The sequence below is a fragment of the Rutidosis leptorrhynchoides genome, chromosome 3 (genome assembly GCF_046630445.1).
Source record: "Rutidosis leptorrhynchoides isolate AG116_Rl617_1_P2 chromosome 3, CSIRO_AGI_Rlap_v1, whole genome shotgun sequence".
In the NCBI taxonomy this organism is placed as follows: Eukaryota; Viridiplantae; Streptophyta; class Magnoliopsida; order Asterales; family Asteraceae; genus Rutidosis; species Rutidosis leptorrhynchoides.
In genome coordinates this window covers 459942200-459952185 of record NC_092335.1, presented here as the reverse complement: position 1 = coordinate 459952185, position 9986 = coordinate 459942200, and the positions used below count along the sequence as shown (strand labels likewise).

The following is a 9986-nucleotide window of genomic DNA, read 5'->3' as shown; positions in this document are numbered from 1 at the left end:
ATGTATATATATAAGGGAAAGTATATATAACAATCTGAAAATATAAAATAAATATAAGAATTTAATATATAAAATAGGATACAAAATAATTAAATGTAAATTTAAAATAAATCTATGTATATAAACATATATGATTTTTATGATTAATTATATTGTAATATAAATAAAATGTATAAATATTAAATATTCAATATATATTATTATATAATATATGATTTTTAAATATTTCATAAGGTATGATATTAATTACAAGTTACAATATAATTACTACAATAATATTATTATTACTTTCATAATTAATATTAATATTAATATTAATATTAATGTTAAGATCAGTATTAGTTATTTTATTATTTTCAATATATAATATATGGAATTTAACACATGTAATTTGTTAAATTATCATTACTAATAGTTGTATACTAATATTATTATTAGTAATATTAATATCAATGTTAATATTAATATCAATGTTATTAATATTACTATATATAATATTTAGATAGGAAATTTGATACAATTAGTGTGTTAAAAATTAAAATTTTTATTATCATTAATAATATCATTGTTATTATAATTAATAGAAAAAGAAATTATAATCATTATTATTATTATGATTATTATCATTATTATTACTAAAAATTATAAATTTTTATTTCTTTTATCATTAGACTTATTGTTATTGAATGTATTTTGATATTGTTATTATTATTATTATTATTAATATTACTAGTAAATTTTTTTTAATAATAAAATCAATATTATTATTACTAATTAAATTTTAATATTAACTAAAGATAATTAAAAATCAATTAATTCGTACCATCTGTTGTAATCACAATCAAACTGCGATTCATTTTTTTTTGTTTCTGTCTGCAAATGGATTTCAATTCGTACCAATCAAAGACCTACTCCATAATCCAAACAAAATCAGTTATAACCAATATATAATTTATTCATATTCGTATTTCATCTCTGTTCCTGATGGAACTGGTTGTCGAACTTTTTGATAGATAATAATCTAATTACTCACGTTATAGTACATAAACAATATAGAGTTTCAGCATCTTTGTCAGTTATCAAATGAGGTTACTCAAAAATTCATTTATCTAAATTGAAACATCATCAAAAACTGTCGACACCTCTGTTTCATACAATTTTTTCTAAACTTTGAATTCGAATGATTTTCCAAAATGTGTAGATGCAGTTTTCTTAGGATTCCTATATTCAAACTATGTGCAAAATTTCACAATCTAATTCCTCATATCAAATTCTAATTTCGAAGTCAAACTTTCAAAATAAAAAGTCAAACTTTTATGTTCTTCGCGAAATTTGAATTCATTTTGATGATTCATGCTAAATTGTTGATTTAGAAAGTTAATGAAGATGTTTTACTACCTATTTTGTGTTATAACATTTTTCTAAAACAAACTAGAATTCGATATTCAATTTGGAGTTCATAGCGTATTATTTTTCTGTCCAGTTTTTTGTTTGTTTGTTTATTCTTTGATTTTAATTAACCCAATCAGTCATTATGTATTATATTTCATATATATATTCTCAAATAAAATGGGTTTAGTTGTTATGATTAAGATCAATGCGGTATCGATCAGTTATGAAGTGAGGAAGAAGGAGATGTAATAGAAAACTGGGTTAAATAAAATTGTATGGGAATAAAATCAGAAAAGTGAAGTAGCTCAGCTGGTTAGAGGGTGATTTTGGGAACGAGAGGTCTCGGGTTCAATCCTTGCTAGGTACAATTCTTTTAAATTGGACTCCTAAGGTAGTTTTTAATATCAAAATTTTTTATTATTTTTATATTCATTATTATTATTATTATTATTATTATTATTATTATTATTATTATTATTATTATTATTATTATTATTATTATTATTATTATTATTATTATTATTATTATTATTATTATTATTATTATTATTATTATTATTATTATTGAAATTGTTATTATTATTGTTATTCTTATATTTATTAGTTATTAGTATTATTAGGTTAACATTAATAATATGATTTATATTATTAGCACTTTTGTTATTAAGTAACATCATTAAATATTATAAGTGTTACTAATATTAGTATTAGTAATATTGATAAAAGTATTATTATGATTAGGATATTAACATTATTATCACTAAGTATCAGAATTATTATTATTATTAAGTATTATGACTAATAGTTATTACTGTTATTATTACTAATGTAAGTATTAGTTACCATTTGTTATTATTATTATAACCCTAGTTACAATTATAATTATAATTATTATTATTGATATTACTAATATTATTATCAAAATAAGTATTATTAATAAGTAATATGATTATCATTATGAGATTTCTATTACTATTATTATAAGTATCAGTATTAACAAAATCATTATTAGTATTATTATTAGTAAAATTATTATTATTATTAGTAAATCGTTATTATTATCAAAACTATCTTTTAAACAGATAAATATTTTGTACCTAAAATATACTTGATACATATACTATAATTATATTAAAATTTCACATAACTATATATATCAAACCTATTAATATTATTTATATAAATACATACAAATAACAAACTATCAATTTTTTTAAATAAAACATTTAAACAATTATGTATATAAATATGGATATATTAATATAACTATATAAATATTAACCATTATGAAAACATACACAAATTAAACATACACAATATATAAATTAAAGATATAATAAATAAATTTGTTAAATTATGATTATATGTTTTAATATATATATATATATATATATATATATATATATATATATATATATATATATATATATATATATATATATATATATATATATATATATATATATATATATATATATATACGAATAATATAGGTTCGTGAATCCGAGGCCAACCTTGCACTTGTTCAATGACGTTATATGTATTTTTAATACGAAATACAGTACGGTGAGTTTCATTTGCCTTTTTTACCCTTTACATTTTTGGGCTGAGAATACATGCGCAATTTTTATAAATGTTTGACGAAATAGACACAAGTACTTAAAAACATTCTACGAATGAGTTATGACGTACACCGGATATCACCCCTTTTAGTCTGGTAATCTGAGAATTTGAAAACCGATCTCCAAATTGACGCGAATCCTAAAGGTAGATCTACGGGAACTAACAAACTCCATCCGAGTTACATATGCTTTAGTACTTCGAAATAGGTATTACAACCGCTAGCTTTAAAAGATATGATCTGTTTGTGAGGTGTACACAACCATCATATTTAAAAGAGTGGCCTGTTTGTATGCTTTGAGCATGACCGTGCGGAATGCCGGTATGCGGGGGATATTCTATATGCATTTTGTTAAGGTCGATTACCAGGTGTTTGTAGTTCGTATGAATGACTTTTATCTCTATGCCGTGCGAAATGCCTGATACGAGATGATGTTTATGAGAAATGGAATTTAAATCTTGTGGTCTATTAAAAATATGGAATTGACGGATTATGATAAACTAATGAACTCACCAACCTTTTGGTTGACACTTTAAAGCATGTTTATTCTCAGGTATGAAAGAAATCTTCCGCTGTGCATTTGCTCATTTTAGAGATATTACTTGGAGTCATTCATGACATATTTCAAAAGATGTTGCATTCGAGTCGTTGAGTTCATCAAGATTATTATTAAGTCAATTATAGTTGGATATATTATGAAATGGTATGCATGCCGTCAACTTTCGATGTAATGAAAGTTTGTCTTTTTAAAAACGAATGCAATGTTTGTAAAATGTATCATATAGAGGTCAAGTACCTCGTGATGTAACCGAATGTAATGTATTCGTCCAGATGGATTAGGACGGGTCATTACAACATTCATAATCATTTAATAATTATTAAGTTAATTAATTTGAAGATAGGTTCGACAGATTCTAATGAGTTGTCGCTCAATTAGACAATACCCCCATCTATTAATAGTCATAATCCAATGTCCACAAGTGTCGGTCTTTTGTCAAAACCCTAATTATGGTACAAAATCCAATAACCGCGTCTTAATATTTAGTCCAACATCACGATTACTTCGGCTCAAATAAGCATAATAATAACTTAGTTACGAGACATTAATTTAAAAAGGAAGAACAAAGCTTACAGTGATTATTAATCGCGTAGCGTTACACGGACAGAGTTCCAACATTACAACTCGTAAAACATTTCTTACAATAACCCAATTATTATTAAACTTAAATAAAAATAAAAATTAAAATTATATATATATATATATATATATATATATATATATATATATATATATATATATATATATATATATATATATATATATATATATATATTACATATAGAGAGAAAGAAAGAAATTGAGGCGTGTGAAACACGAGCAGAAACTGGCCAATGTATAGAACTGAACCACCTCCTAAGTGTCATGTGATTACATGGTTTTTGTGCTTCCTGGCCATGCGATCGCATGGCCAGCCTGGATAAGATATTTTGCAAACCAAAAACGTGGGCTGCTGAGTTAATTTATTATATACTATAATATATATAATTATATATAATTATATATATTATATTATATTCTTGTGGATAGTTGACTTGTACTTTCAGCTCCGTTGAGTCGTACGTTGATGCTCAGTTTATGCCTCGGTTCCGGATTTTTGAACGTCTTCTCGTATGCTTTAATATCTTGTACTTTATGTTTCGCAACTTGTAATTTACACAAAAAATTATTTTCCATAACTCCCAAAATCCGTGCAAGTCTTTAACTCACTTTTAATGGCACTTTTGAGTGCACTATGGCTTTAGTGGCACTTTTCAAGCTTTAGTGGCACTTTTTCTTCAATTCTTTAATCTTCGTGCTTCGTCTTCACTTTTATTTATTTAAACGATTACAACTTAAAAATATAATAATTACAACTAAAAACTTTACATATTGGGATGATATTGCGATTAAATATATGACCATTTGGAGCACTATCAAATATCCCCACACTTGAACGTTGCTTGTCCTCAAGCAATACAGAACTTGAAATTAAATCACAATTCACTCGAATCACTTTTTTTTTCTCACACTTTATACATCAGTGATTTTGATACGGCGGTATGAACAATGATAGTAACAATAGAACCACGGTTAAAGGTGGGTGTGCCATCCACAGTTGCCTCGGGTTCAGGTCAACGACACTTGCAATCAAATAGCCGATTTACTTTCGGTTTCCAAAGCAAAGTGCACATTTGAAAGGCGGTTTAAAGTCCCACGTGACTATGAAAATTTAGATCCTTAAGAAAATTGGATCTTTATGAAAACTTTTGATCTTTTGAAAATTTAAGCTAGATTTTACCCTAGACAAGTTTTCCGGAATAACCCTTCACCGGTGTTCGTAAATTGTTTTTGTGGGTTTTGTGGGTTTCAGATTTTAAAATTTTAGTTCAAAACTTGCCGTTTTGTGTCACCCACTTGCTAACCTTGTATTATGAAATCAACACGTCCAGTATACTTGCTCTGTATATTACCTTTCGGTAAAATACCGTCCAGTTGTAAAGGAAAGCGTTGAACAAGCAACTGTTAAGGCAATGTCCCATGACATGCAGATAATTATGGTCAAAAACGTGTCGGATGCAATTACTATCCTTTGTAGGAGTAATAGTAAAGATCACCCTATAGTTTTTCGGTCTGGCATAAGGTCCGGTCTTTGACCATGCTATGCAACCACCGTTCTTACGGTTGACACCCGATTTGGTTCAGGTGACCTAATGAACGTTTTGAAAATAGGTTTTCAGAAAACAAATCGGTTTTAATTTTGATAAAAATATTTTCTCGTTCAAGCTTGAGTTTAGATATCATCGAATTCCATGAGTTTGTAATTCTCAATCTTTAAGGTCAATCTCAAGGATTGAGTAATATCAGGCTTAAAAACTGATTTTTAATCTTTAAGGAGATTATCCTTTTCTGGGGGTCTGATTCATTAGTCTTATCAAGCTAATTTGCACGGCGCCCTCCCCATTTTACGAGACAGATCCTCTCATGGTTAGGATAAGTCTGACCACTTGGCGACCCTGTTTGATGCTGAGGTAAGTGGATTTCCTGTTGATTTTAGAGATGACTTTTCTAGATTTTTCGTCAACCTACAGCTGGTCTGGACGAAAACTTCCTGACCTAAATCAAGAAGCGCGTGTCTTTTTCGGAAGACTTTACTTCCTTTTAATGTTGGAATTGATTCATCGTGTAGATCCATCTTTTCTTTCAAATGTATTACAATAAACCGGGTAAAACAGTTAATTTAGTCCAAAATAAAAGCACCTGCAATAACTTTACAGAAACACGTGATAGATAGTTTTTAATTGAATAACTTGGTACATTCTCCCCACACTTGGCTTTTATTTATTTCTTTGCCTTTTTATTCTCCTCTTTTCCATTTTAAATGAATTCAAGCATTTTAGGTTGTTTCTCAATTTATGTCCTTTCCGAGGTAACGATAATTTCGGTATTAACACCTAGTTTTTATCATTCATAAATATGTATAAACATGATTTTGAATTCATTTAGTTGAAATTTTTTCAAATTTTCACAAAATTTGGCAATTAAACCAAGTGTAAACCCGAGAGAATTTATAACCCTTCCCCACACTTGAGATCATGCAATGCCATCATTTGCATGAAATCAGACTATAATTATAAATTCATGAGGGTGATTAGTGTAGAAAAGTGATTAAAAATACCGAGTTTGCAAACATATTGTTTGTTCGAATGATAAATGGTGCACATCATTTGCTCATTCCGTCATTTGTTATTTCACATTTGTTTTGCTTCTTGTCGTCAAAATTAATAGCTTTTACTGAACTTAATGCCAGTCTTTGAAAGTGCGTTGTTTTACCCTGTTTTGTATATAACATAAAATACAAACATATATATACATATTTTTGAAGTTTGGTATATAATCCCACGTTCATATAATATTTTTGGCATACTTTAGATCAATAATATTAAAATAATGATAATTAAATTTTTTTCCCCGCCCTCGGGTAAAGCAATTTCGGTTCCATGACCTAGCCTTTAAGTTACGACGAATTTTAGAAATCATTTTTTAAACTTAATGAAATAAAGCAAATCTTTGTTTTTAAATTCACACAAAACATAAATTTAAAAAGCGTATTAATTTCATACAAAACCTACAAAACAAAAAATTCAGAATGGGGGGAGAAAACTAGTTCTTTAGTATCTGCTAGTAGAAAAGACCAATCGGATTCCATTCTCGGAACTACACTAGAACAGAACAACTAACTCTAGACAGTATTTTATTTTTAGAACATTTGAATCTCCCCACACTTAGGTAGCTGTGGTGTCGAAATTGTGATTAACTTCATTGTCAATTTCTTTTGGACCATAATCAACTTGCATATCTGTGACTTTTGTTTTAAGCCATTGGTCGGATTCCTGTGTAATATCCACAAATTCAACTAGTTTCGCCTTTTCTTTAGGTGATAGATTGGATACTAACCGGTTACATAAATTAAAGTTCCCTTTGGTTCTAGCATCGCGAATCCATTTAATAAGTTTCTTCATCGAACTATTAATAACGGGGTCATTTAATTTTGTATCAACAACGGGGTTCTTTGTTATCATGTCATCATTAGGTGTTACTTCATCTTTCCCACACTTAGGCATTTTATTATTGTTAATCACTACCGTTGGAGTTGGTATAACAATATGGTTCTTACCAATCGTTTTTATTGGTTCAACGATTTTGGTTGGTGGAGATTTAGACTTTCGAATCATAAAGGTGATCGATTTATCACCATCACTAAGTGTCATTCTACCATCTCTTACATTAATGAACGCCTCGGTAGATGCTAAGAATGGTCGACCTAAAATTAGAGGAATGTTTGAGTCCTCTTCTATGTCAATGACAATAAATTCGACTAGAAAGGTTAAATTACCTACTTGAACGGGTAGGCTGTCAGCAATTTCAACTGGGTGCTTAATATTTTTATCAAGGAATCGAACACTCATTTCCGTTGAACTTAACCCACCTATACCTAATCTCTTATATAACGAAAGGGGCATAACACTCACACTTGCACCTAAATCTGCTAGTGCATCATATATGACACAATTACTAAGTAGACAAGGAACAATAAATTCACCCGGATCACCCAACCTGGGTGAATGTTTTGGTGGAACTGTCTTCACCGGGTTTACTTTTACGGTTTTTGTTTCTTGCACTTTCTTATTCTTCTTCTTCTTTCCAGGGGTATCACAAACTTTATTACCTATCACTTGCTCATACTCAACTCCTTTTCTTGGAAACGGGATGGGTGGTCTGTATGGTGCCACCACTGGCTTTACATACTCGGGTGGTGGTGGTGTTGTAACTTCTTCATTGTTACTCACATCTAAAATCTTCCCATCTTCTGATGCTGGTTTTTCAGAATTTGTTGACACCATATTAACATTCTCATTCCGAGGATTTACTTCAGTATTACTCGGTAGCTTTCCTTATTCCCTCTTACTCATCAAGCTAGCTAGAGTACCTACGTGTTTTTCTAGATTCAGAATGGAAGCTTGTTGAGTTCTTAATGACTGATCAAACCTCTCATTTGTTTGGGTTTGAGATGTAATAAATCGTGTTTGAGATTCCATTAGTTTTGCCATCATTTCTTCCATATTTGGCTTTTTCGCTTCGGTTTGTTGTGGTAGTTTATACAAGCCAGGTCTTTATTGATTGAAAGTGTTGTTTTGAGTTGGTTGGTTATTCGGACCTTGTTGGTTGTACGAGTTATTGTTAGGTCCATTTGGATTGTAAAGAATGTTTTGATTTTGATTAAAGTTTGGCCTTGGCGGTTGATAATTATTTTGATAATTATTTCCCGGCCTTGGTTCATGTAGGAAACATTCTCACGTTGTTCCATCGTTTGTTCAATGTTACAATCTTTCGTTAAGTGTGGCCCACCACATTGCTCACAACTGATTCGTATTGCGTGAATATCTTTAGTCATCTTTTCCATTCGTCTCTCGAAAGCATCTATTTTTGTGGAAACAGAATCAAAGTCATGGCTAGAATCGGCTCTAGCCACTTTAGATGAACAAAAAATATCTTTTTCCTGGTGCCACTCATGCGAGTGGGAGGCTGTATTATCAATTATCTTGTGAGCTTCGGTAGTGGTTTTCTTCATAATGGAACCACCAGCTGCTGTGTCGATGTCTTTTCGTGTAGCAACGTCAACACCTTGGTAGAATATTTGTACTATTTGATAAGTGTCTAAACCGTGCTGAGGACATCCTCTCAACAACTTCCCGAATCTTGTCCATGCCTCATATAATGTTTCATTTGGCTTTTGCGCGAACGTAACAATTTCTCCTTGAAGTCTCACGGCTTTAGATACCAAAAAGAATCTTTTAAGAAATTTCTCAACTAAGACATCCCATGTGTTAATCGCCCCTTCAGGTAACGATTCTAACCAATCTTTGGCTTCTCCCTTTAAAGTCCAGGGAAACAACATGAGATAGATCTGTTCATCCTCAACTTCTCTGATTTTGAATAGAGTACAGATCTTATTAAAGGTTCGAAGATGTTCGTTTGGATCTTCTTTTGGCGTACCACTATATTGGCATTGATTAGTTACCATGTGTAGGATTTGTCCTTTGATTTCATAATCTGGCGCATTAACTTGTGGCCGAATAATGGCGTGACCTTGGCCCGTGCATGTGGCTCTCATTCGGTCTTCCATACTTTGAGGTCCCGTTACTTCCATAATTGAATTTGTTGAATACGAATCACTAGAGGATTCTGATTTAACGGTTTGTGGTTCAGGAGGAATGATTAGCGGTTCAGGATCTTGGAATTGTCTTTGAAGATAGGTTCGACAGATTCTAACGAGTTGTCGCTCAATTAAACAATACTCCCCATCTATTAATAATCATAGTTCAATGTCCACAAGTGTCGGTCTTTTGTCCAAACCCTAATTATGGTACAAAT

At 30.0% G+C, this 9986-nt stretch overlaps 1 non-coding gene across 1 annotated transcript; it reads left to right on the top strand.

Moving 5' to 3' along the window:
* Positions 1-9271: 9271 nt before the first annotated feature.
* Positions 9272-9378, top strand: LOC139903241 (small nucleolar RNA R71). The gene has a single exon (XR_011778076.1). It is a non-coding gene; the product is annotated as a small nucleolar RNA R71 (small nucleolar RNA).
* Positions 9379-9986: the final 608 nt, after the last annotated feature.